Source organism: Papio anubis, chromosome 16, assembly GCF_008728515.1.
Source record: "Papio anubis isolate 15944 chromosome 16, Panubis1.0, whole genome shotgun sequence".
NCBI lineage: Eukaryota > Metazoa > Chordata > Mammalia > Primates > Cercopithecidae > Papio > Papio anubis.
The window spans coordinates 33,251,655-33,279,603 of NC_044991.1; the positions used below are offsets into that span (position 1 = coordinate 33,251,655).

Sequence of the window (27,949 nt, forward strand, 5' to 3'; positions counted from 1 at the left end):
AGATCGAGACCATCCTGGCTAACACGGTAAAACTCCGTCTCTACTAAAAAAAAAAACTACAAAAAACTAGCCAGGCGAGGTGGCGGGCGCCTGTAGTCCCAGCTACTCGGGAGGCTGAGGCAGGAGAATGGCAAAAACCCGGGAGACAGAGCTTGCAGTGAGCTGAGTGAGATCCAGCCACTGCACTCCAGCCTGGGTGACAGAACGAGACTCCGTCTCAAAAAAAAAAAAAAAGAAATATTATGAACTATTCCATGATCACAAATTTGATAAATTAGATTAAATGAACTAATTATTGGGGGGAAAAAACAGCCTCCAAAACTCATACAAGGAGAGACAACAATATGAAAAGGCCTGTATGCAATTTAAAAATTCAATCCATAACTAACAAGTGTTCAGAAAAGGAAGAACACCCAGGTGGTTTCATAGGTGAATTCTGCCAAACACGGAAAAACTGAAACCTATTCTCTACAATTTCTTTCAGAAAATTGGAGAGTAAACACTTTCTACATTTATGCTATGAGGTCATCATCACCCTACTGCCAAAGCTACATGGGTACATTAGAAAAACACAAAGCTACATATAAAGAACTCTCATGATCATACATGCAAAAGTTCTCAACAAATAGTATGTTGGAAATAAAGCTTGGGGTCTTAAGGAAAACAAGCACTCAAAGGATTTCTCAGCAAAGGAAATTTACTTCTATGCAGAGGGGTGCTTCTACTTGGCCAGTAGCCATGAGAGTACACTAGAACAGAGGAGGTTGAAAGTTTTTATCCCTGATGCAAATCCTACATCTGTGCCCTTTCCCCATTAGCTGGAGTCAGGCCACACAATCTAAACTAGACCCGGTTGGCTAAACATTTGAACTTTATTTAGATAAGGTGGGCAGATCGGGAGAGAGCAGAGAGGAGAAAGGGGTGTCTGTAATGAGCTAGAGAGCTAGTCTTCTTCCCAAATAAGGAAAGCAATGTGAGAATTGTTGGAATAAAGTTCTGAGTCTTAAGGAAAACCAGCACTCAAACAAAGGGTTTCTCAGCAAAGCAAATTTACTTCTGTACAGAGGGGTGCTTCTCCTTGGCCGGTTGCCATGAGAGCACACTAGAACAAAGGAGGATGAAAGTTTTTATCCCTGACACAAATCCTGCCCCTGTGCCCTTTCCCTATTGGCTGGAGTCAGGCCACAGAGTCTAAAGTAGACCCGGTTGGCTAAACATTTGAACTTTCTTGAGATAAGGTGGGCAAGTAAGGGAGAGAGGGAAGAAGGGGAAGGGGTGTCTGCAATGAGCTGGAGAGTTAGTCTTCTTCCCAAATAAGGAAAAGAATGTGAGTCATTACTGATAACTCCTAGTACTGTGGCACGCCTGGGCATGTAGCAAAAGCAGAAAGAAAAGAAACAAGAAAGAAAGGAAAGGGGGTGGTATTGTGAATTAAAGAATAAAGGATTGATCAGGCTATTGGAAGAGAAACCTTATCATATCCCACAACTTTCCTCTTCTTTTTATAACTCTTTCTCTTTAAACCTTTTTTTACCATATTCTGGCTGTGTTGTTTGGCTTGATTTTCTAGAAAAAAAAAAAGTCCATCTGAATAGGGTGGAGGAGGCTTGCAAAAATCTTTGGTAAGAGTTGTTTCAACAAGTTTTTGTATTTCTCCTCCAGCACAGGGTATGAGGCATCATCCAACAAGGATTAGTACAGCTGAGACAATTACAAAGGAGGTGAGTATTGAGGTTATTAATCTTTTCCATCCTCCAAACTGTAAGGCCTGTAAAGAAATCTTCTATCCCCAAGTTTAGTTAACTCATTTGATAGGAAGGCAAGGCCTTGTAAAGCTTTTGTAATCGTCCCATTGGGGGCTGTGTTTATTAAGAATATAAGTACAACATTGGGTTCCAATCATGACAAAAACTCCATCTTTTTCTGCCAGCATCATGTCTAATGCTAATCTGTTTTCCCAGGCCATTTGACTGGAGGGTTCTAATTGTTCAGCTATTCCTCTAATTGCATCTCTAGTACAATTAACAGAACGCTGTTGGTTATGGTAATGTTGTAACCGTGCGAGTTACAGAGAAACACCACATGCTGTAGACAAATTCAGGAGTCCTTCATTAGCCAGTGACCAAGGGATGGCTAGTGCTCAAAATTCTCTTGATCCCAAAGAAGGGGCTAGATTTTCTTTTATACTTTGCTTTAGAAAGTGGGGGGGAGTCTAGTTAAAACAATCTTACAGAACTAAAGCAGGCAAAAAGTTAAAAGGATAAATGGTTACAGGAAAACAAACAGTTCCAGGTGCAGGCTCTTTAAATCTATTACAAGGTGATAGACACGGGGCTTTGGGTGCTATCAACCAGACACAAACACGGGGGCTCTGGGTGCTATCAACCAGATGAATTCCTTGGAACTGTGGATATAGCTTGCCACAGTATCTTATCAGTTAATTGCATCCTTGGATGTGCTCTCAGTCTGCTTGCACAAGTTAAGTCCTTGAGGAAGGAGGTGGGCAAGGGGCTGTAAGTGAAGGAGCCAAGATGGAGTCTGTCTGGCTCTCTCAGCTAAGGGAGAGTCAATTCAGGTTAAAACAAGGTTGGCTACCACCTTCCCCACTTGTGTTTTTGGGGAATCAAATCGCTGATTCCTCAGTTATAACAAGGGGGTTATATTGGATTTTAAGATACATAAGCTTGACAGAAGCTATGCATTGCTTTACGAAGGTAAGAAACCAATTTAATATACAAGGCCCGAAGACTAGGCCTAACAATAGGAGGAGAAGGGATCTAGCTAACCCAGTGATTAGAGTAGTTAGACATGGATTCCAGTTAAACATGTTTTGGTACCAGGGGGTGTTATTTTCTCGATCTTGCTGGTGTCTATCTAGGTTTTCTCGAACTTTTTGGAGAGTAACTTTTATGACTCCAGGCTGATTGGCATAGAAGAAACAACTCTGTCCCAGAGCAGCACATAATCCTCCTTGGGAGAGAAATAGCAGATCTAAGCCTCGGCGGTTTTGAAGAGCTACTTCAGCTAGAGACTCTGCTTGGGTATGTAGTATATTTATGACGACTGGAGATTGCTTAAATCAGCATGTACTTATTGAGATAGGGACATTAGCCCAGTTTCTCCCTGAACCAGGGCAGCCAGCCAATGACTGCTGATCCGGCTATGCTAAGGCCAGTCAGAAGGGGTACGAGGAGTGGGGCTGCTCGGCAAAACCTGGAATGTAATTCAGGGGGAGCGATGAGAAGTTGTCCTTCTGGTCCTCTATACATGTAGACCTGGGGGAGCACATGAACCAACACACACAGGAGAGGTCCTGGTTCAGTTCTATTGATGTAGCATGTGAGACCTGAAGTTCCAGGTACAGGGGTTTTAAATCTATTACAAGGTGATAGACATGGGGCTTTGGGTGTTATCAACCAGACACAAACTTGGGGGCTATGGGTGCTATCAACCAGGCAAATTCCTAGGAACTGCGGACATAGCTTGCCACAGTATCTTAATTGCCTCCTTGGATGTGCTGCGAGTCTGCTTGCACAAGTTAAGTTCCTGAGGAAGGGGGTAGGTAAGGGGCTGTAAGTGAAGGAGCCAAGATGGAGTCTGTCTGGCTCTTTCAGCTAAGAGAGAGTCAATTCAGGTTAAAACAAGGTTGGGTATCACAGTAAATGTAGTTTATCCAATCTACGTTTTTATTGATAGCTACCCATCAGAACAATGCAGATTCAAACCCCACAGCTATTTGTTTTGAGCTTTGAATTCATTGGGCACTCCTCATGGAACCCCGATAGCATCTATATAGACCTGAGGATCAAAGGACTCAGACAGAACCTCTTGATTCATGGCGTTTTGCTTCTACTTTCTCAGGTTGATGAAATGCCAGGGTGAAATAGATGGCCAGTTGAACTAGAACACAAGTTCCACCCCAGTTACTTGGCAGAGTGTCCAGTAAATTTCACCACAATACCACCACACATCCACTTGGGGATGGCTAAGGACAGACTGATGGGCAAGCTCTTGAAACGGCCTAAGCTCTTTGCATCCCTTTAAGCTTCCGAGAAATGTCAAGTTTTCCCTGTCATGAGAGACATGAAGTAAATCTGGCATTGAGAGGCAGAGGCTGCATGACCCTCAGGGGCTGACCCACAGGGCATCAAATTTCTTGGAACAGCAAGGAGAGAGTGTGGCATGATTTATCATCCCAGGCTGTGGGGTCTTTGAAAAGAGCCACCAAACAATTCATGTCCAGTCGACAGAGAGACCACCCAAGTGGAAAGGGAACAATCTGGGCCTCTGGCCTACTGTGTGCACAGGCGTAACAGTCGCTTTTGTTCAAAGTGCAGATGAAATATTTAATCCATTCCAGCCAGGCATTTGCATCTTTGTATCCTGCCTCAATTGCTAAGGTTTGTTTCAAGTCATTTACTTTTACAACTGACACCTTAGTCCTATCATTAGGTATAGTAATAACAGATGTCTGATTTAAAGCTGAAGCTATTGGGAGTGGGGAAGGAGAAGGAGAAGTAATAAATATTTCAAAAATACCTATAGGATCTTTTCCATTGATATTGGCCCAAATTCCATAGAGGCGACTGAGGGCAGGTCGAGGATCGGTGGAGGTTGGGGTAGTAGTAGAAATGAGAATAGGATCACATTGGTGGAATTGGCAATCAGGGAAAGCAGTTCCTTTGGTAAAGTGGAGGAGGGGCTTTAGATCGACACAATGCCCCCACCCCCATAGAGGTCCAACCTTGGTTTTGAGTGGTCCAAAGGATGTAGTCCCAATCACTGCAAGGTTCCCGGGCTGTGGGAATAAAGAAATGGTGTGTTGGTTGCAGATGATCACAGCTGTGAGAACTAGAGGCAACAGAGGAAGCTAGGGGGCCAGGGCAGAGATATTTGTCTGAGGAAGCTAGTTGCCTTTGGTTCTTTAAATCCCCACAAGGTTCTTTAAATCCCCACAAGACAAGCATCAAAAACAATGGTTTGGGGTGAGTCAGACCTAGTTATATTAATAACGAAATGGCTAGCATTGGAATAAGGAAAGAGGGAAAGACAGTATAATAGGTAAAGGAGAGTGAAGTCTTTCTTAGTTTTAATTTGGTAGGGTTTGACCCTGAAACAATGGCCCATGATTCCGAAGGTGGCGGTAGTGCCTCTTTGACTCGAGTGTGGTGAGTCCACCTTCTTTCCGCTGTTCAGATTGCAGTTTCAGTAGTCAGGAACACTAGATAAGGTCCTTCCTAAGCTGGCTCAAGTTTTTCTTCTTTTCACCCTTTGATGAGGACGTGATCTCCAGGTTGATGCTGATGAAAGGAACTCCAGTGTTGGTGTCTGTGCTAGGAGACCTTTGGTTTTAAGAAAAGAAAAAGTAGAAGACAGACTAAGTATATAATTTTTGAGGAATTGGTCTGTGATTTCAAAGGTAGGGACATCAATGGTAGAATGTAAATAAGGCAACCCACATAACATCTCATAAGGAGATAAACCAACATCCTTTCAAGGGGCAGTTCTGATCCTTTTCTTTTCTTTTTTTTCTTTTCTTTTTTTTTTTTTTTTTTGAGACAGAGTCTTGCTTTGTCACCCAGGCTGGAGTGCAGTGGTCCACTCCGGAATGGTCCTAGCCCTGCATCCCTTCCTCCTAAAGGTAATTTTCTTAGGGCTTATTAGTTTTCTTGCACATTAGGCAGCTGTCTGCGACTTACTTGGCTAGGGTATACATTTCAGTACACCCATATATCCTGAGAGTCGCATCACACATAGCTTAGGGTCCCCAGTGGGTCCCTTGATGTAATTGAGACAAGACTTCCCTCATGAAAGGTTTGGACAACATCTCCCTTTGATCTGGTAATATCCATTTCCCTTGTGTGTTCTCTTTAGCTCCTATTCTTACTAACTTCTCCTTTTCAGTGGAAGAGAAAATGGGGACTGCAGTAGGAGAAGGAAGGCATGGAGTTAAGTAAAAGACAGGTGTTTCACAAGAAATGGCAGCTTGTTTTGTTATCTGATCTGTGAGGCTATTTCCCCGACTTATGAAAGAAAAGTCATTTTGATGCCCCGGGATATGTACAATAGCTGTCTCTTCTGGCAACTGGAGATTGTTGAGGATACAAGCAATTAGTTCTCCATGAACTAAATCTTGGCCTCTGCTATTGATAAAGCCTCTCTAAGTCCAAATTTTTCCAAATATATGTGCTACCCCAAAGGCATATTTAGAGTCAGTATAGATAGTTCCTTCTTGGTTCTGTAAATGCTCTAAAGCTCGGCTGAGTGCGAACACTTCATGAGTCTGGGCAGACCTCCTAGCTCTACTTCTTCAACAGTTTCATCAATTATGGCATTCCCATTACACCTTTTCCCTTCAATTACCTGGGAAGACCCATCTATGAATAAGTGTTGCCCTGTCTTGAAGGGGGTTTCTCCCAAGTCTGGTCGAACCTTTGTATGGTAATCAATCAAATCGAAACATGCATGCTCTCTTTTTAAGTCTGGATCCCCTGTTAGAAAGCCTGCTGGATTAACTGAATTATCAGTAGTTAATATTAAATCATCTTTTTCCAGCAGGATGGCCTCATGCTTTAAAATCATTGAGTCAGTGATCCACCTTCTTGCTTTCTGATTTGAGATAGTTCTAACTTGGTGGGGCATGCTTACTGTTAATTTTCCTCCAAAGGTTAACTTCTATTTTCTTCAACTAACACAGCTGTAGCCATGATGGATTGGATACATTGAGGCCACCCAAGAGCGACTGGGTCTAAGACCTTTGACAGGAAGGCCACAGGCTGTCACTGGCCTCCATGCTGTTGGGTAAGCACTCCTAAAGCTACCCCATTATTCACATTAACAAAGAGGTGAAGTGGCTTTTTCAGGGAGGGTAGAGCTAGAACAGGGGCGAATATGAGCATCTTTTTTCATTCTCCAACCTGATGGATTTCCTCAGAAGTCTACAAGAGAGTCAGGATTCCACTGGGTAAGTTTTTCATATAAAAGTTTACTTTTTAATGCATATGAGTCAATCCATAAATAACAGTATTCAATTAGTCCCCAAAACTTCCTGAGTTCTTGTTTAGTTTGAGGCAGGGGTAAGGAAACAATTCCCTCCACTCTTTCAGGTCCTATTCTTGATTTATCTGCACTGATTAGGTGACCTAAATATTTAACTTCGGGTTCTACATATTGAAGTTTCTCTTTTGAGACCCATAACTCCTCACATTGTAAGTGGTTGAGAATATGTGTAGAGAAGTCACCCACTTCCTTTGTATCTTTACCAGATATGAGGATATCATCCATGTACTGAAGCAGACATATTTGCTTAGAGACTATGACTCTCTCTAGTACTTGTTCCAGAATCTAACCAAAGAGGTTGGGGGAGTCTGTGAACCCTTGGGGCAGGACTGTCCATCAATATTGTTTCCACCCCAAATGGGGATCTTCCCACTCGAAAGCAAATATATCTCAGCTATCCTCAGCCAAGGGGCATGCCCAGAAGGCATCCTTTAAATATATTACTGTGAACCACTGAAGATCATAAGGAATTTTTCTAAGAATGGTGTAAGGTGTTGGGAACAATGGGGTGAGTAGTCTGGGCTATTTGATTAATAGCTCTGAGGTCTTGCACTAATTGATACAACCAATCCGGTTTCTTGACAGGCAGGATTGGGGTATTGTAAGGAGACAGACAGGGTTTGAGAAACCCATCTTTCATGAGACCTTCAATTACAGGCTTTAGCCCTACCCTGCCTTCTAAAGGAATAGGATATTGCTTTCTCCCATTTCCCCAGGAGTTTTTAGTTTGATATATATCGGAGGGACTTGGAATCTCCCTCTATTTCCTTCCCTTGACCAGACATGAGGATGAATGTATTTTTCTTCCACAGCAGTAAGTTTAATGAAGTGAGGAATCCCTTGGGGCCTACTTGAAGGCCTATGCCTAACTTCAGCATTAAGTCTCTTCCTAATAGATTAGTTCCCGCTTCAGGGATCAATAAAAATTGAATATGAGTAAATTGATCTTGATATCTGACTTGCGTGCTTTCCAAAATTTTTGCCTAAATCCTTCCCCTTTTACCCTAGAGACTAAAAGTTTTTCCAAAGAGCAAGTAAGACCAGGTGGAGGGAAACAAATAGGGCAGCGTGAAGCCCCTGAATCGACTAAAAAGGTGATAAATTCACATTTAGGTCCTACCTCCAAAGTTATCAAGGGTTCCTGGTGGCACTCAAAATAAAAGAGGCAGAGCCCCTGACTCCCCTATTATTCCTCAAAAGTCATGAGTGTGAAGGTTTCTCTCTCCTTCTTTAGTTCAGAACATCCTTGAAGTGGCCCATTCTTCCACATTTGTAGCATCTATCTTGTCCTTCTTCCTCTTCAGTCTTAGTATTCTCTGACCTTGCTCCCCTATACCCCTTAGAGGGCTTGTTAAATGAGGGCCTCAGCCCTCTGGATGGAGGCTTTGGTCCTCTAAAGGAGGGTTTAGGCCCCTTATAATTTCTGGCTCCCTGAAAGCTCTGCTTAGAAATATGTGAGTTTGGAGCCATCTGCTAGAAGGTGGATAACATAAGTTTTGTCTTTTGTTTTTGTTTATCCTCATCTCTCCTCACATATACTTTCTGAGCCTCCATGAGAGGTTCACTCAGGGGACGGCCCTCCCAATTTTCTATCTTTTGTAGTTTTTTGGAAATGTCTGACCAACTTTTAGTAACAAAGTGGAGTTTTAACATTCCTTGTCCAAGGGGATCTTCCAAATTGAGGCCTGCATATTGTCTCATTTGCTCCCTCATTCTGTATGAGAATCTATTGGGCCCTTCATCCTTTTCCTGTTGTATGTCAAATGCTTTAGAAAGATTTTGAGTTCAGGGTACTGATTCTCACATTCCTTTTATTATCATCTCCCTTAGGTCCTGCATGTTTTCTCGGTGATTTACATTTTTATTATCCCACTGGGGGTCTCAGGCAGGAAATTTATGGTCTGCAGGAGGAACGTTTTGACCAGGAGGGTGCTCATGTTCCCAAACTGCCATAGCAGCCCTATGAATCGTATTTTGTTCTTCCCCTGAAAAGAGGATATCCAGATGGACCTCAGCTCCACCCAAGTGTATAACTGAGGTCCTAGAAATTGATCAATTTGATCTGCTACTCCATAAGGGTTATCTAGTAATGCCTTAAGCTACTTTGACTTCTGAACCAATCAAGGGAACATTTACAAAACCAATGGCTCCCCTTCCTTCTGGTACTTCTCTTAGAAGAAAAAAGTTGGATCTGGCTCTTTAGACATGGAGAGAAATGGGAAGTTCTGAATATCCTTTTGACATTCCTCTATCTCACCTTGAGGCCCCTTTAAGGAGGGTTACTTAATAGGTTGTGGAGGGACAGGCTCAGGATATAGTAATTCCATAAAGTCAGGATTGGAGGGAGGAGGAGCATAATGAGCAAGGGAAGGATGTGGGGCAGTAGTCAGAGGGACACCAGAAGCGGATGAGAGATCTGCAGCAGCAGCTGCTGAAATGGAACACGAGCAAGGGACACAGGTGGGGGAGGGGCCTGACATGGCAGCTGCAGCTGGAGAAGCAGCAGCCAGAGGAATGGCACAGGCAGGGAGGGACCTGCAATGGCAGCTGGAGGATGGACAGCCAAGGAAATGGCACAGGTGGAGGAAGGGCCTGAAATGGCAGCCAGAGGAGCGGCAGCCGGAGGATCTGGAGCAGCAGCTGGAGCAATGGGTTCGGGGGCACTAAATAGAGGAAGATAATCTAGAGGGCTGCATGTGTTGATGGGTGTGGGTTGTCTAGGAATGGGGACCCTTCCTGAATCAGAGGGGTTGGTTTCTGGCTTGCTCCCTCCAAATTTTAGAGGGCAAAGGAGGACAGGTCCCTGCCTCCAAGAGCATAATCTATCTTCTCCTGGGAGACAGGGCTCTTATCATTAACATGTTTGATTAAAAGCTGAATCCACTCCTCATTAGACCCACATTTTGGCCAGAAAAGTGAAGGCTTAAGGATGGGTTCTCAAACCCAAATAAAACAACAATATTTTATCATCTGCTGCTTCTGTTTATGTTTAGTTCTTTCATTATCTTTCCAGTATTTTAACATAAGCCCCAAGAGACCATCAGAAGGAATTTCATCACTCTCTTGACCCTTTATCTTTCCTGTCTTACTTGAAATGTTTCCTGTCTCAGAGGTTATGGGGGTTCCAACCTCTCCTACTAGAAGTGTCTTCTCCTCCTCTTTCCTCCTCGTCCCAGAGGCTCACTAAGGCTTTGAGAGGGGGTTCCAACCTCTCCTATTAGAGGTGTCTCTCTCCCTTTTTCGGTGGCTGTGTGAAGGCTCAGTCCCTCCCAGAGGCGTCTCTTGCCTATCCTGTAGCTCTACCTACTGGAGGTTCCTTGAACCCTTCTTTCACTTTGTCCACTCTGACTATTCCTGCCCCAAGCCAATATGTGGCAGCATGAGACCACAGAGAAGACTCACTCGTTACACACAACAATAATGCTTAGCACCATTCACACGCACTCTCAACCTCCAAAATGTCCTGACCAAGGAAATACTTTGTCACTTTTGCGAGGTTTCCTACCTTGGTCTGTGCACAAGAGTTACCTGGTCCTCTGATCGCCTCAGTCTTGCAAGCCTCTCCTCCCCATGTTGCTGAGAACCTGGATTTATTTGTCACAATGTGTGGGTCCTGATCCCCCACCCCTGAGGCCACCGTGACTAGACAGTGGGATGTGTCTCCCCGTGGGTAGGGTGACCGAAGAACCCCTCCCAAAGGATAATGCTCACCCTTCGTTAGGCATCAAGAATTGTTGGAACTAAAGCTTGGAGTCTTAAGGAAAATGAGCACTCAACTGAAGGATTTCTCAGCAAAGCAAATTTACTTCTGTACAGAGGGGTGCTTCTCCTTGGCCAGTCGCCCTGAGAGCACACTAGAACAAAGGAGGATGAAAGTTTTTATCCCTGACACAGATCTGCCCCTGTGCCCTTTCCCCATTGGCTGGAGTCAGGCCACACAATCTAAACTAGATCCGGTTGACTAAACTTTTGAATTTTTTTTTTTTTGAGACGGAGTCTCTCTCTGTCGCCCAGGCTGGAGTGCAGTGGCGCGATCTCGGCTTACTGCAAGCTCTGCCTCCCGGGTTCACGCCATTCTCCTGCCTCAGCCTCCTGATTAGCTGGGACTACAGGCGCCCGCCACCACGCCCGGCTAATTTTTTTGTATTTTTTTAGTAGAGACGGGGTTTCACCGTGTTAGCCAGGATGGTCTCGATCTCCTGACCTCGTGACCCACCTGCCTCGGCCTCCCAAAGTGCTGGGATTACAGGCGTGAGCCACCGCGCCCGGCCTGAACTTTCTTTAGATAAGGTGGGCACATAAGGGAGAGAGGGGAGAGAGAGGAGAGAGGAAAGCATTGTCTGTGATGAGCTAGAGAGCTAGTCTTCTTCCCAAATAAGGAAAGGAATGTAAGCTGGACTGATAACACCTGGTACTGTGACACACCTGGGCATGTAGCAAAAGCAGAAAGGAAAGAAAAGAGAAAGCAAGGGAAGGGGGTGGTATTGTGAATTAAAGAATAAAGGACTGATCAGGCTATTTGAAGAGAAACCTTATCATATCCCACATGGTAGCAAACTGAATTTAATCTAAAAATGTATAAAAAGAACTATAATAGGTGACACCACTGCACTCCAACCTTGGTCACAGAGCAAGACCCTATCTAAAAAAAAAAAAAAAATTACACATTACAATCAAGCGAAAATTATTACAGGTAAGAAAGGCTAATTAAAAATTCAAAAGTCAGTTAATGTAATCCATTACAACAAAAAACTAAACAACATAAATCATTTAATTTATGTTTTAATTTAATTATATTAATAGTTGCAGAAAAAACATAAGGCAAGAAAAGAGAAAAGACACTGATACTATGAAAGAAGAAATAAAACTGTTTTAGTTTGCATATGACATAATTGTCTATATATAAAAAAACGCAAATGACCAAACAAAGAACTCCTGGAACTACTAAGAGATAACAGTAATCAGGTTGTAGAATATGTGGTTGATATAGAAAAGTCAAACATTTTCCTATACATCAGAAAAGAACAAGTAGATATGAAATTTAAAACACAACACTACTATGACACTCAGAAAAACAGAGAGAAACAAGCTCCTATGTAGAAATATAACAAAGACCTTTTGACAAAAAGTATACATTTCTAATGAAAAGAATCAAAGAAAGTCTAAATAAATGGAAATACACTTTATGTCATGGATAGGAGGGCTCAATATTGTTTTAAGGTTAGGTCTCCTGGATTTGAATTATAGATTCAACACAATCCCAACAAAAATTCTAACAACTTATGCAAAAAACTGATTCTAAAGGTTATATAGAAATGAGGCAGAATAGTGTCTGGAGACAGGGAACCTAAGGTTGATTCATGCTAATTTGGATAGGAGAGGCCACTCTCTTTTCACACCCTCCTTCTTCTACATGGCAGTTGAAAAATTAAAGTACCCCCATTTGGTTCCTTCCCATAACCAATCAGACTGGTCGTGGGCCTATTGTTCCCCTCCCACAACCAATCAGACTCATCGTCGGCCAAACTACTTCATTTGCATAGAGTGAACCAATGGGATACCTCTAGAGGGTATTTAAACCCCAGAAAATTCTGTAACTGACACTCTTGAGCCGTTTTTTCCAGACCACACCCACCCTCTGGTGTGTACTTTCATTTATAATAAATCTCTGCTTTTGCTGCCTTGTTTTATATGTGCATTTTGTCCAATTCTTTGTTCAAAATGCCAAGAAGCTGGACAACTACCCTCAACTGGTAACAGAAAGGCAAAAGCTCCAGAATGTCAATGAATAGTGAAGAACAAATTGACAGTATTCACATTATCTCACTTCAAGACTTAATACAGCTAGAGTAATCAAGACAGTGTTTTATTTGAAAAAGAATACACAAATACACCATAGAACAGAAAACCCAGAAATAAATGCACATAAATACAGTTAACTGATCTTCGAAAAAGGAGCAAAGGAAATTCAATGGAAAAAATATAATTCTTTCAACAATTATTGTTTGACATCTGAACATCCATACAACAAAAAATAAAGGAGACATAGACCTTACAACTTTCACAAAATTAGCTCAAAATGATCATAAATCTAAACATAAAATCCACAATTTGAAACTTCTAGAAGACAACACAAACCACCTAGGGTGCAGCAATAAGGTTTTAAATGCAATGCCAAATGCATGATTTGTGAAAAAGAAAACTAATAAATTGGGCTTTATTGGAATTAATTTTGTTTTGCAAAAGATACCATTAAGAGAATGAAAAGACAACCGCAGATTGGAACAAGATATTTTTCAAAAAACACACTTGATAAATAATTGGTAGTCAAAATATACAAAGAACTATTAAAACTCAGAAAGAAAACAATCAACCAATTACAATATGGTCAAAATATCTGGAAAGGCACCTCACCCAAGATAGAAAGCAATAAGCATATGATAAGCTCAACATCATGTCATTAGGGAGTTGCAAATTAAAACAATGAGGTACCACCGTATACCTAGCAGGGTGGCTAAAACCCAAAACACTAACACAAAAATACTGGAGAAAATGCAAAGCAACAGGTAATCTCATTTATTTTTCCTATGAAAGAAAGATAAAAAGCCACTTTGAAAGACAGTCTGGCGTGCTCTTACAAAGATAAACATTCAGTTTAGCAACTGCATGGCTGGGTACTTACCTAAATGAGTTAAAAACTGATGTCCACACAAGTCTTCACAGGGATATTGATAGTAATCTTGTTAATAAGTGCCAAAAACTGTAAGCAATCAAGATATACCTTTTAATAGGTGAATGAGTGAACCGTTGAATACCCATAAAATAAAATATTATCCAGAAACTGCACTATCAAGCCACAAAAAGACATGAAGAGACCTTAAATGCATATTGTTAAGTATATATTTTTTTTAAAAAAAACCCAGTCTAATAGGCTACATACAAAACGATTTTCTGGGAAAGCTAAAAAATAACATTCTGAAAAAGTAAAACTATGGAAACAGTAAACAGATCCATGGTTGCCAGAAATTTCAGAGAAAAAGAGGGCAAAAGGAAAGGGAAAAGAGTGATGAGTGGGTAGAACATGGGATTTTCGGGGTAGTAAACCTCATCTGTATGACACTATGACGGATATATGACACATGAATTTTTCAAAACCCATATAACTGTGATGAAATTGTTCACAAAGAGTGAACCCTAATGTGAAGTATGAACTTTATTTAACAATCTATTGCTTCATCTATTCTCAACCCCATCAAATATAATATATCGGTTCATCAATTGTAGTAAATGTACTATACAAATGTAAGACATTAAAAATAGAGGAAACTATGAGTTAAAGAGGAGTATATGGGTACTAATTTATCTGATCAAACTTTTTGTAAACCTAAAATAACCCTAAAAAATAAAATATATTAAATTAGAAACCAAATAAATGACCATTCCATGAAAGATTAACAACTGTGCAAAAAGGAATATCACATACAGAATAACATTTTCATAAACACATGTAAAAATAAAGCATATTAACATAGAGATGCATACACAGGTTATAAACGTATGAAGAAAAGCAAGCAAAGCATTTTACAATTAACAATGCTGACTCTATCTGCAGAGAAATTGGACAACTCAACCTTGAAAAGTGATTTCAAGGCCAGGCAAGGTGGCTCACACCTGTAATCCCAGCACTTTGGAAGGGCAAGGCAGGTGGATCACCTGAGGTCAAGAGTTCAAGACCAACCTGGCCAACATGGGGAAACGCTGTCTCTACTAAAAACACAAAAATTAGTGGGGCATGGTGGCACACACCTGTAATCCCAGCTACTCAGGAGGCTGAGGCAAGAGAATCACTTGAACCCAAGGAGATAGAGGTTACAGTGAGCCGAGATCATGCCATTGCACTCTGGCCTGGACAACAAGAGCAAGACTCCATCTCAACAACAACAACAAAATTATTTCAAGCAGAGCATGTGTAGACGTTTTCCAAGTCTTTGCCTGGTTTTCTTCACGTGGATGTACCATTTACAGTGCACGTTGACTGTGCAAATATCTGTATTTTCCTTATATGTGATATTTGTAATAAGATTTTGTGATGCCAACTCAATATACAAAGCTCAGTGCATTTTCAATTGCTACCAAGACTTTGAAGTAAAATTTTAAAGATAACATAACCCATTAAAACCAATTTTTTGAAGTCCTAAAATATCTCTAATGATTTATAAAATAATTATACAATAAAAAGTATACATTAAAAGACATCAAAGTATAATGAAATAAATGGAAAGATGGTATATGTTCTTAGAAAGAGAACTGAACATCACCATGATGCAAGTTTTCCTAAACAGGTCTAGCGTCTTAAGTTCCATGAAATTCACAACTGTTTGTTTTTACTGATGAGTTTTAGAAAAACTACTTCTAAAAACTCAAAGAGAAGACCGATGTCTTTAGTCAAGATATCATAGAGAACTGTTAGACAGTGTTATAGAGCGAATGTTTATATATCCCCCAAAATTCATATGATCAAATCCTAACCCCAATGCGATGATATTAAGAGGAGGCACTTTGGCTGAATGCGGTGGCTCATGCCTGTAATGCCAGCACTTTGGGAGGCTGAGGTGGGTGGATCACCTGAGGTCAGGAGTTCGAGACCGGCCTGGCCAACATAGTGAAACCTCATCTCTACCAAAAATACAAAAATTAGTTGGGCATGGTGGTGGGCGCCTGTAATCCCAGCTACTCAAGAGGCTGAGGCAGTAGAATCGCTTGAACACGGGAGGCAGAGGTTGCAGTGAGCTGAAATCGCTCCACTGCACTCCAGCCTGGGCGATAGAGTGAGACTCCATCTCAAAAAAAAAAAAAAAGACGGAGCACTTCTAGGAGGTAACTAGAATTGATGAGCTCATGAGGAAGCCCTATCAATGAGATTAGTACCTTTATGCAAAGAGACACATGTCTATTTCTTTCAGGCAAAAGAAATTCCATTTAATTATTATTTTTATAGTACACTATTCAGTAAGCAGATAGTCCTATTTGAGTATTTCTAGGTGTTGTCAAGGTTGTCCTATAGAATTTAGCATTAATCCTCAAAGTACAGAAAACAAAAACAAAAAAAACAAACTAAAGAACTACGACTGTCAGTAGAAACAAATCCCTCACCTTGCAAAGAAAGACCAATTGATGTTTTAGTGAATCTTTGTGCTTTATCAATTTATCTACTAGACTTTTTTTTCTGGAAATGTATGCATTTTCTACAGCCATAATGGAAAATATTTTATTTCTTTGTGGTGGCATTCTTAAGTAAAACCGCTAAAACTTCGTTTGAAATCACCCAAAAGAAATAAACAGACCTCAGAAACTTAGTACACATACACAGAGAAAGAAAAAAGTAAATAATTTTTAACAAATGGAATATGAAACCAAACATTTAATTATTTTCAATTCTGCTTCCTTCTTGCTTCTGTGAAACTATTTTACGTTATCTTTCAAGTTGGCATTCGGGAGTATGGGGAGGAAACTGGAAATTTAGGATTTTACTGCCAGCCTTAGAAGAGTTAGACTGAGCAAACAGGGTGGTGGATTGGAGATCCTGTTTGCCAAACATATGGAAAATGCCAAGGAAAACATTTCCCCACTGTGGAGTATTAAAATAATTAAATAGGAGTGAGTTAGACTGAAGTGGCTGTAGTGCCCTGGGTTTCTACCTAAGAAAACCAAAACTTAACGCTAATGCATTTTCTTGTAAATTACTAACTTGAAAGAAGATTCAGGTTCAATCACCCACAAACTATCAATTAACCTCTGATTACACAACCAGGAAATTTCCACCTGGATCGTCCAAATAAGGTGAATACATAACTGCACCCAATGAATTACTGAATGTGGTTTGCTTTATCATGAACCTTATAAAAGCCTTTCCTTCAAGCCCCTCCAGGGCCCTGATGCATTCGGGGCTGGAGGAGCAGCGGGCAGCTGCGGGACTGCCCTCCGCGGAGTAGCCCCGTCGCGCCAGGAGGGCTTGTACAATCTCAGAGAACGCCAAGTGCTGGTCGCACCGGGCGTGCGGAGTCGCCTCCCCGCGCGCCCTCTACGCGTTCCCCGCCTTGTCATGCCTCCCTAACCAACGGGGAGCCTCCGCCGCGGCCTCAACCTCGCACCCTGCCGCGTCCCGGGAGCCCGCGACCACCAGGCCGAAGGCGCAACCGGGCCTTGGGGGAGTCGCCCCTAAAACGTTGGGTTTGCTTGTGTAAGGTTAGCCGGGGCCGCGGCGCCAGCTGAAAGCACTTCGTCCCCCGCCGCCGCTGCCGCCAGGAAAACCCGGAGAGGAGGCGGACCAGAAGAACGAAGAAAAGCAGCCCGCCGCATCCATGTCCCTACAAAGGACACAAACTCATCCTTTTTATGGCTGCATAGTATTCCATGGTGTATATGTGCCACATTTTCTTAATCCAGTCTGTCACTGATGGACATTTGGGTTGATTCCAAGTCTTTGCTATTGTGAATAGTGCCGCAATAAACATACGTGTGCATGTATCTTTATTGCAGCATGATTTATAACCCTTTGGGTATATACCCAGTAATGGGATGGCTGGGTCATATGGTACATCTAGTTCTAGATCCTTGAGGAATCGCCATACTGTTTTCCATAATGGTTGAACTAGTTTACATTCTTAGCAAACTATCACAAGAACAGAAAACCAAACACCGCATGTTCTCACTCATAGGTGGGAACTGAACAATGAGATCACTTGGACTCGGGAAAGGGAACATCACACACCGGGGCCTATCATGGGGAGGGGGGAGGGGGGAGGGATTGCATTGGGAGTTATACCTGATGTAAATAACGAGTTGATGGGTGCTGACGAGTTGATGGGTGCAGCACAGCAACATGGCACAAGTATACATATGTAGCAAACCTGCACGTTATGCACATGTACCCTAGAACTTAAAGTATAATAATAATAATAATAATAATAAAAGAAAGAAAGAAAAGCAGCCCGCCGGGGTTTGCCCAGGACTGGCGACACACACGCAGATCGCCCAGGGTTGTGCGGTTGGAGTCACCGCGTCGCCATCTTCCCTTCCTGGCTGCTGAGCTCCGGGGGTTGGAGCGCAGACCCAGGGCACAGTGCCCCGGGGCCCGGCATCGCCGCACACGTTCTTGGAGCAGATGGGCCTAGGGCACCCAGCGATGTGGCCCTGAGGAAGGGAGCCCGTACCTACGGGAGCAGGAGCAGCCGCGGGGCAGAGTGGCAGGTGCACCGAGCCAAGCGCACAGCCTGCGCTACCTGCTTCTGCCCGGCTTCCCTGCTTAATTTTCGTCGGCGGGACTAAAGTTGGAAATTGACTGGAGAATTGAGCTGCCCCGGGCAGAACCCCGGCAGCCGCCAGAGCGATGTTTCCGCAGATCAGGCACCCGACGCGGCACCAGGCTGCAGTTCACTGTCCCTGGGTCCCTGGACAGGATTAAAGAGGAATTCCAGTTTCTGTAAGCACAGTACCACAGCCTTAAAGTAAAATATGAGAAACTGGCAAGTGAAAAGTCAAATGCAGAGGCGCTATTATAAAATGTCACATGGATTAAACATTGAAACGCGTAAACGGACTCTAATCGCCAAGAGATTGAATACAATTTGTGCACAAGTCATCCCATTTCTGGGATGGGAACATCAACGACAGATGGCCCAGGCTGTCGAACGTGCCACACAGGTTACCATGGCACCTGTTTGAATGCCATCATCGGGCAGCAGCAGCTGCAAACTCAGCATCTTTCACGGCCACGGACCCCCAGTTCCCCTTACGCCTCACCCTTCGAGATTTCAGCCTCCTGGAATCTCGCCCCTGAGGGTCAGTGTTGGCCTTCTTGCGCTGCCTAGTGCTCTGAGTGGGCAGTCTCACTTGGCAATACAAGGTGACAAAAAAGCACCATGATGTAGAGCACCAGAGGTGAGAGGTCGGGCAAGCCAGATTAGGACATTTTCCTGATACTCTCACAGTACTGCAAAGTTGTGTGCATCGCTAAAGAAAGCCCCACCCTATACAGAAAGCAAACAGTGAGATAAAAGGAACTGTTGTAAAGCTTTCCGCTGAAACATGAGCAAACCTGGAATTTTGCAGGGTTTGCTGTGGGCATCTGTAGATTTCTCCATCTCATTAGATTGCAGGCATCTTGACATCTTGGCAACTGCTTGGTTAATGCTAGTGGCCTGTACCATCTTATGGAAAACTATTAACTGCTTAACTGGGTAATTTTCAAAGAAAGTAATGTTGTTAAATGCGGTGAAATAAGAAGTTAAATTTGAAAGGGAATGTGTTCAAATGGAAAGTTTGATAATTGCATCTGCCACTACTACTTAGTTTCATAGGCTTTAATTCTAGTACGCATTACATATTGGGCAAAATTACACTTGACTAATTTTTGGAAGAAAAGTAATTCTGTCAAGAAAGAAAAATAACCTTTGGGTATGATTAAAATGTAAATCTTATGTTTACAAAATACTGTGATCTCAGGAAATCACTGTATTAGGAATATGCAATGACATACAACTAAAAGCCATTTTTAAACACATACACACACACACACACACACACACAAAGAAAAAGGCCATAAAACTCTGTATTTTAAACTTCCAGCAGATCTCAGTACAGACCAGCCACATTCCAGAGGCTTAGTGATCCCAATGGTCAGTGGCTGCCACATTGAAATGAAGCTCTGAGTGCTGAACCACACCCACCCCTCCCCACCGCCATTCTCTTTCAGAGGCAAGGGAGTACCCCAACCTTGCAACATCTGAAAATGGTAACCTGAGAGAGCAGTGGGCTGCAAGCAGAAAGTATCACAGGTAGATTACTACTTCCCATCTGCTGCTTGGTGGAGTTAAGGGGGATCCTGTTTTACAGATCAGACACTGATCAAAGGATGATGGTGCCCAGAAGAAGGAAACCCCATGTCTTCAGGTATGTCCACGGGCTTCATCAAAGTTTAGATATGGAGTGAATAGATTAAAGGCAAACTTATTTTGCTGTTGGTCCTAATGATCGGACTGTGGTTGTGTTTCCTCTTGTGGTATGGGGAACTGTGTGCATTTAAGCACCAATCACATGCATACCTGCCATTTCTGTATTACTCAACACCATCTAAGGAGAGATCAAACTTTTAAAGGAGGGGGAAAAAAATCAGTATTTGTAGAGTGCCTACTGTTTGCCAGGTAACTTTTAATTAACCTGTCCTTGAATCCTAGCATTCTGTTGTAGTGGGTGTATATGTTAGTTAGCTATTGTTGCATTAGCAAACTACCCTCAAATCTTAATTAGCTCATGATTGACCTGGTTAGCCATTTAGGCTGGGCTTAGCTGGGCCATTCTTCTCATCTCCTTCAGGCTTGTATAGTCACCTGTTGGTTGATTACACAGCTCTGGTTGACTACACAGTTTCTGGAGGTGAAATGGCTCTTGACTGGGGCACCATGGTTCTCCTCCCTGTGGTATCTCCACTTCCAGCAGGCTAACATGGCTTTGTTCTCATGGAAATTGAAGGATTCCTACAGAAAAACAGAAACATTCACAACTTTTGGAGCACAGGCACAAAGCTAGCACACTGTCATATTCACAGTTTTCTATCCGCCACAGCAAATACAGCCAGCCAGATCCAATGATTAGAAAACAGATTCCACTTTTTGATGGGTGCAGCTGTAGAAGCACCTTGCAAAGAACATGAATAGAGGGAGGGATGAAGAATTGCTGCCATTTTTGCAATTAGTAGCATAACGCATTTTCTTACAGATGAGGTTTGTATATAACCGTTTCAAGTCAAAGAATTTTCCTAAGCTGTACAGCTCCTAAGAGGCGGGACTAGGACTCAGGATCAACTCTGCCTGACTCCAAAGCCTATGGACCTCCATAGATCACATGACTCATGCAGCTTCCCTAGGTCTTCGATGTTCTGGAGAGTGACAATTCTGCAGTAGAAGCAGGATTCCTGTGCATCTGTCTAGTACTTTCCTTTTTTTTTTTTTTTTTTTTTTTTTTTGAGGCGGAGTCTCACTCAATCGCCCAGGCTGGAGTGCAGTGGCACGATCTCGGCTCACTGCGAGCTCCGCCTCCCGGGTTCACGCCATTCTCCTGCCTCGGCCTTCCAAGTAGCTGGGACTACAGGCGCCCACCACCTCGCCCGGCTAATTTTTTTTTTTAATTTTTAGTAGAGACGGGGTTTCACCGTGTTAGCCAGAATGGTCTCGATTTCCTGACCTCGTGATCCGCCCGCCTCGGCCTCCCAAAGTGCTGGGATTACAGGCGTGAGCCACCGTGCCCGGCCAGTCTAGTACTTTTCAACAATGGAAACAAGCTCCTCTGGAGAAAGGCTCTGAAGTGTCTTGAAAAAACTTGAAATAATTTGGGGAAATGGCTGAGGGCTGAGTTTAGGATATCAAAACCCAATACATTTTTTACTTCTCATCACAGGATAAATTTAAAAGCATGTATAATATACTCTATACATCTGCAATTTCTTTTCATTTCTTTTTTCTATTTTAGGTTATTTAGGATTTTCAATACAGACTAAACCAAACTACTATGGCTGAAACAACTTCTTACTCTAAAAAGCAAGTGAAGTAAAGACAGATCTGCTGTGGACATTTCCTTTAGCCACAATTAAGCCAAGCTGCTGAATATGTCTTAAAGTCATCCTTTAATTTTCATAGAGCAGACCTGTTTTCCAAGACCCCAAGAGATTTTGGCTCCAGAAGTAAGATGGCCACTTCTCACTTCTATGAGTTTTTTTTCCTATGCTTTTTACCCACCCTGAAGTTGGTCACCAGGTGGTGGCTGAAGTTAGATCAATATCACCAGGACCAGAACTCACTGCAAGTCCCATGGCTTTGTCTTTTCTATAAATTGACAAATATTGATTCTGTGTATTTATGGGATACAACATGATGATTTGATATATGCATACAGTATAGAAACATTCAATCAAGCTAATTAACATATAACCTCACCAATTTATCATTTTTTGTGTGTGGTGAGAACATTAAAGATGTATTTTTTAATTTAGAAAAATATTTCATTTATTTTGAGATGGAGTCTCGCTCTGTCACCCAGGCTGTAGTGCAGCGGTGTGATCTCGGTTCACTGCAACCTCCATCTCCCAGGCCCAAGCAATTCTCCTGCCTCAGCCTCCCAAGTAGCTGGGATTACAGGTACCCGCCACCATGCCCAGCTAATTTTTGTAATTTTAGTAAAGATGGGGTTTCACCATGCTGGCCAGGATGGTCTCAAACTCCTGTCCTCAGGTGATCTACCTGTCTTAGCCTCCCAAAGTGCTGGGATTACAGGTGTGAGCCACCATCCCCAGCCAAATGTATCATTATTAACTGCAGTCACCATGCAGTGCAATAGATCACTGATTCTTCCACTCTAACTGAAACTTCGTATCCTTCCATAAACATCTTCTATTTTCCCATTTCTTCCTTCCCTCTGCCCCAGCCTATGGCAACCACCTTTTTGATCTCTATTATCTGTTTCTGTGAGATGGACTGTTTTGATTCCACATATAAGTGACATCATACAATAGTTGTCCTTCTGTTCCTGGCTTATTTCACTTGGCATAATATTCTCCAGTTCCATAAATGTTGTCACAAATGACATATTTGTCTTCTATATTTAAGGTTAAATAGTATTCCATTGTGTCTATGAACCATGGTTTTTTTTATTCATTCATTCACTGATGGACGCTTAGGAATTGTTTCCATATCTTGACTAGTGTCACATGAGAATACAGATATCTCTTCAACAGACTAGTTTAAATTCCTCTGTATATGTATCCAACAGTGAAATTGTCTGGTCATATGGTACTTTTATTCCTAGTTTTTGGAAGAACCTTCATACCATTTTCCAGAATGGCTGTACTACTGTACATTTCCACCAACAGTGTTCAGGGCTTCCCTCTTCTCCACATGCTCATCAATACTTGTTATCATTGGTGTTTTTGGTAAGGGTCATCCTAACAGCCCTGAGGTGTCATCATTGACACTGCTTTTCTCTTTTCTCAATTAAGCGGTCAAAAGTTGTATTTAAAGCCTGTAAACGGCCTCACACTCTCCCACTGAAAACCATTTCTCACTGCATTAGTAAAATTTGAAACTACACATCAGAATAACAAGGTGCCGTGTGAGATAACCTAGGGTGGGGAGAGGAGTGAGAAAGCTGTACCCACAACACAGGCAAAGAAGGACAAGGACTGGGAAGTGTGTGCAGCTGGAGGTGAAACTGGAGAGACAGAGCAACTGGAGATAATTAGAAAACGAAGCCAACAGAATTCTTCCTCCTAAATTCACAGTCAGTCGTGCAGCCTACAGGTGTCCTCTCTCCGTAGGTAGAGGCAATGCCAACTCTTCACCTGGACGCTTCAGTCTCATATCCAAACCCAATGCATGCTGACATTACAGTCTGCAGCCCTAGAACCAACAGGCTGGGAGTAGAACTGATACTACAACTCCCAACATTCCATACGAAGGTCCCGCTTTTCAAACCACGCTTCAATGCGTCCAGTGCAGTTCTGCCTTGCTGAGGGAATCCTGGGTGTTCCCAAACCTCTCCTGCCTGCGAGGAGACAGGGGGGCCAGGGCATCTGGTCTCACCTTGTAATTGTGACACTGTGTCTCTTCGAAGGTTACCGCTCAAAGCTTGATTTTCTGCAGGCCGGCAAGGACCCCAGAGACTCTCACAGCCTCCTCAGGGTTGCCGTGGATAATGTTGATCCTTCAGTAAGTGGGCTCACACGTCCCCTTTCGTCTGCCCCACCCCTCCCTCAACCCCGCCCCTTCCTTCTCGCCCCGCCCCCTTGACACGCCCTTTGGGCATGCGCTGTGTAGCCCCTTCCGTAGAGGTGGGGCTATCAGCCCGTGGACCTGGCAGCTGCAGGGTTTCCTTGTATCCTACCCGGGAAGTTCCCTCATAGTGTCTGAAACCGTCATTTCACTGCCAGAAGTGAATATACACGGTCCTAGTAACCTGGCACTTGCCTTTCCAAAGTCACCTTTCCCTCTGACTCTCCGTGCTGCCACGAATCCTCTGCACCCCAGGAGCACCCTGGTCTGGCTGCACCCCCCACACCTAGGTCAGGCCTCTCACAGGGACGCTCCAGCCGCTGTAATAAAGTCACGGGAGAAATGCCTGTGACGTTATTAGGAGAAAACGTCACAGGGGAAAGGCCTGAACACTGCTCCATCCAGTCAAGAAACAGCCACAAGGAAAGGACCCCCTAAGCTGCTTTTGGGGCCACATCCACCACTGACCCCTACCCGGGCTGGTTCCCAGGTCTTGGGGTCCTAATGATAAGGAAAGGAACTGCTGGGAAGGGAAGAGCGTGGTCCCTTTAAATGATACGGACGGGGGAAGGGAAGTGAGGGTTAGAGGAGGGGATGGTCCCTGGCTGGGGCTCCGCCCCCGCGGAACTAGGTGAGGACAAGCATTTTTGCTTTCTTGCCCAAATGTTGCATTTCCCAAGACCACCGTGGCCTGCCACGCCCCCATCTTGTGCCTATAAAAACCCTGAGGCTCCTAACAGGCAGACACACAGGTGACTGTACATCCTCTGGGCATGGAGGGGAGAACTCTGTGGAAGAGCACAGGACAGACTCCAGCAGGCCAACAGGCTATCTACCGGCAGAAGGAGGTAAAGTTTGGCCAGACAGCCAGGCCCCCTGGGCGTCCAATTCCAGGGGAAAACCATCTCCCTTCTGCCTCCCCCATCTGCTGAGAGCTACTTCCATTCAATAAAACCTCGCGCGTATTCTCCAAGCCCACATGTGATCCAGTTCTTTCCAGTATGCCAAGGCAAGAACCCCGGGATACATAAAGCCGTCTGTCCTTCCAGTAAAGCAGGGGTCTAATTGAGCTGACTAGCACAAGTCGCCTACGGACAGCTAAACTAAAAGAGCTGTAACACACGTCTACTGGGGCTTCAGCTGTAAACATTCACCGATAGATCACTGCTATGGGGTCAGAGCCCCATAGCCTGCCCCTCTGTATGCGCCCCTAGAGGTTTGAGCAGCAGGGCACTGCAAAAGCAAGTCACACCCCCATCGCACAACCTGCAAAAGGGACAAGTAAACTTTTCCCATTTCACTCCTATGGACTTCTCTGCCATAATTAACGCAGGCCAGCAAGACCAGAAGGCCTCTTGGTCCCTCCCAACACATAAGGGAAGTTTGGTGAGGTCATGTTCAGTGTCTGCATTTCTGCTGTGAATAGGGCTCCCTTAGAAAATCTTTTAATTTTGCTTTTTAAATATCCCTGTATAACCACTTTCAATACTTTGCTGGTGGAACTTAACAGTGATAATTATCTGAATCCATTTTTTCCATTTACTTTTTCAGGTTAACTCTAAGTACTCCACAACTACACACTTCTGAAACTAGTGTAGGCACAGCCTCAGCTCCATGCAGGGTGGATGCAGCAGAGCAGACTCTCCCTGGGACATCTTTCTGGAGCATTAATTTTACTGCAGGATTTCGAAGAAACAAATAATTTCCAAGGTAACAAATAGAAAATGTAAGAGAAGGCTGGAAAGTCATCTGCCTTTAATACCTGTCAGTCATCTGTGCCTAAGTCAGACTCTCCAAGGAAAAAAACAAAACAAAAAAACCTCTACTTTCCATTATTATAAATAGTAAATATTAGAAATCATTACAAGTCAATTGAAAGCCCTACCCTGCCAGTTTCCACAGTCACAATGTGGCCTTGGTATTATTTTATTTGTATTTATTTGTATTTATTTTGGGGGATTTGTTGGTCTTTTGTATGTAAAAATTAAGGTCTTGGAAAATTTTTTAAAAGTATTCACTTACCAGTTGGTGATTTATTTTGTACCTCATTTGATTTGTCTGTCTCTCTCCTCTTTCTCAGACTCAATTATCCCACAGGCCTCTAAGGCTCTATTTTCTTTACATTCTTTTCTTCAGATTGAATCATTTCTATTGCTGTGTCTTCTGTTTCTAATCTGTGGAAAAGCTCAAAATATTGTTTCATCTCGTTATTTTTCTATGTGGTTCTTTTTTTATATACATCATTTCCATTTCTCTGCTGAAGTTTCACATCTGTTCATTTGTAATGCAAATATTTTCCTTTATCCCCAAGAACGCATGTATAATAGCTGCCTTTAAATCCCTGTCTTCTGATTACAATATCTTGGATATATTGGGGTAGCTTCTACTGCCAGCATTTTATCTTGTGTATGGATTACATTTTCATGTTTCTTCACAGGTCTCACTAATTGCAAAATTGTGTACTACAAACTTAAAAGGTGTTACTGGGCTGAATTGAAACTTTATTACCTATATCCCCTACAGTGGGGCACAGCTGAAATCCTCATTTAGTTCTTATTCATACATATATCATGTTTCTATTATATGTAGATGGATTTCTATAATAATATATAGTATTGTATCCTGGTTTCATGTTTGTTACTTGTAAGAGTGTTAGTTCACCAAGCCACTCCACAAGGAGTAGAAGCAGAACCTCAGTTTTGTTTGATTTTTGGATTTAATATGAATGAAATTATATAGTATATATACTTTTACATCAACTTTCTTTTATGAGACATTGTATTTGTCATATTCATTCATGTTGTTGCATATAGCTATAGTCTGTTTATTTTTTAAGTATTTTTATATTGTGGTAAAATATATATAAAATTAACCATTTTAACAAATTTTAAGTGTGCAGTTCAAAAGAATTAAGTACATTTACATTATTTTGCAGCCATCATCCACATTCATGGGAAATGTTTTATTTTCATTCAGCAAAACCAAAACTGTGCCCATTAAATACCTCCCTGTTACCCTCCCTATAGCCCCTGGGATCCACTCTTCTACCTTGTGTTTCTATGAATGGAACTAACATAAGTACCTCATATGACTGGAATCATACAGTATGGTGTAGAAATCATGAGGAACAATGATACACACTGTATAACATATGTTTATTAATTTGAATAAAAACACTAACAGAGCAGTAGTACATGGTGATTACAGAGGAAGATAAAAACAAAAAGGATTGGAAGGGTGTTTTATATTTATGACAATGGTGCCTCAAGTTCCAGAGCAGTGAGGCTGCCCCAATCACAGTGCTGGTCACGGTGGAGTTGGAATCCCAGAGCCACGCTCAGCCCAAACTTCACTGAGCCCTGAGGCACTCTGCCCCACCACCTGGGCACTCATTGGCCCTGGGATTCTTCATGGCCTGATCTTCTTAGCCTTGAGGGTGTTGCTGGCCTACTGGGATAGAGGCTTAGTGGGCAGGACAGGTTGTCACTGCAGGAAAGAGCAGTAGCTGTGACACGGCAGCAGCCACACCTCAGGCCTCCCTCCCAGTGCCTGCCCAGGGGTCCCCATGCAACATGGTCTCCTGCTGACCAGGGAGCCATGGCCACAGGCTGTCTGAAGCTGGCCATAAGAGAGAGTCCCCTCCTACCCTCTGAATATCTGCTACCCCCATGTTTTATTCCGACTGTGCTTTTCAATGGACCTGAACCAAACCCCAAATTCCTCCTCAGTCTGAAGAAGACAGTTCTCTCTTGTTACTGAAGCGGCTGCATTTCTTGGAGGACTTTGGTTTCCTGAACCCAGAGGAAAGGACAGGATGCTGACAGGGCCTGGATGGAAGATGCTGAAGGGGACTTGTTGGGGTGGGAGGAGCAGGGGCTGGTCTCTAGGGCTTTTCTCTTAAGGGGCCCCCTCTTCTTCAATCCCATTCAGCTTCAACCTGTTTTCAGAGTTGGATATAAACAGCTCCTCCTCTACGAATTTGTCATTGATTGCAGTCCCCTACCCACACCCTCCACTGGGATGGGTTTCTTCCTTCTCTGTGCATCAAACCCTCCCAATAAATCTAAGAG

At 43.0% G+C, this 27,949-nt stretch overlaps 2 long non-coding RNA genes across 3 annotated transcripts; one reads left to right on the forward strand and one right to left on the reverse strand.

The window, feature by feature from the left end:
* Positions 1-183: 183 nt before the first annotated feature.
* On the reverse strand, positions 184-23,857 carry LOC116270769. Of its 2 annotated transcripts, XR_004178964.1 has the most exons (4): positions 23,691-23,857; positions 20,448-20,594; positions 13,742-13,819; positions 184-5,342 (listed from the first exon to the last, which is right to left on the reverse strand). It is a non-coding gene; the product is annotated as an uncharacterized LOC116270769 (long non-coding RNA). The 2 variants fall into 2 exon arrangements; XR_004178965.1 differs by lacking the exon at positions 20,448-20,594.
* On the forward strand, positions 23,857-27,740 carry LOC116270770. The gene is made up of 3 exons (XR_004178966.1): positions 23,857-24,727; positions 25,431-25,589; positions 27,608-27,740. It is a non-coding gene; the product is annotated as an uncharacterized LOC116270770 (long non-coding RNA).
* The last annotated feature ends 209 nt before the right edge of the window (positions 27,741-27,949 follow it).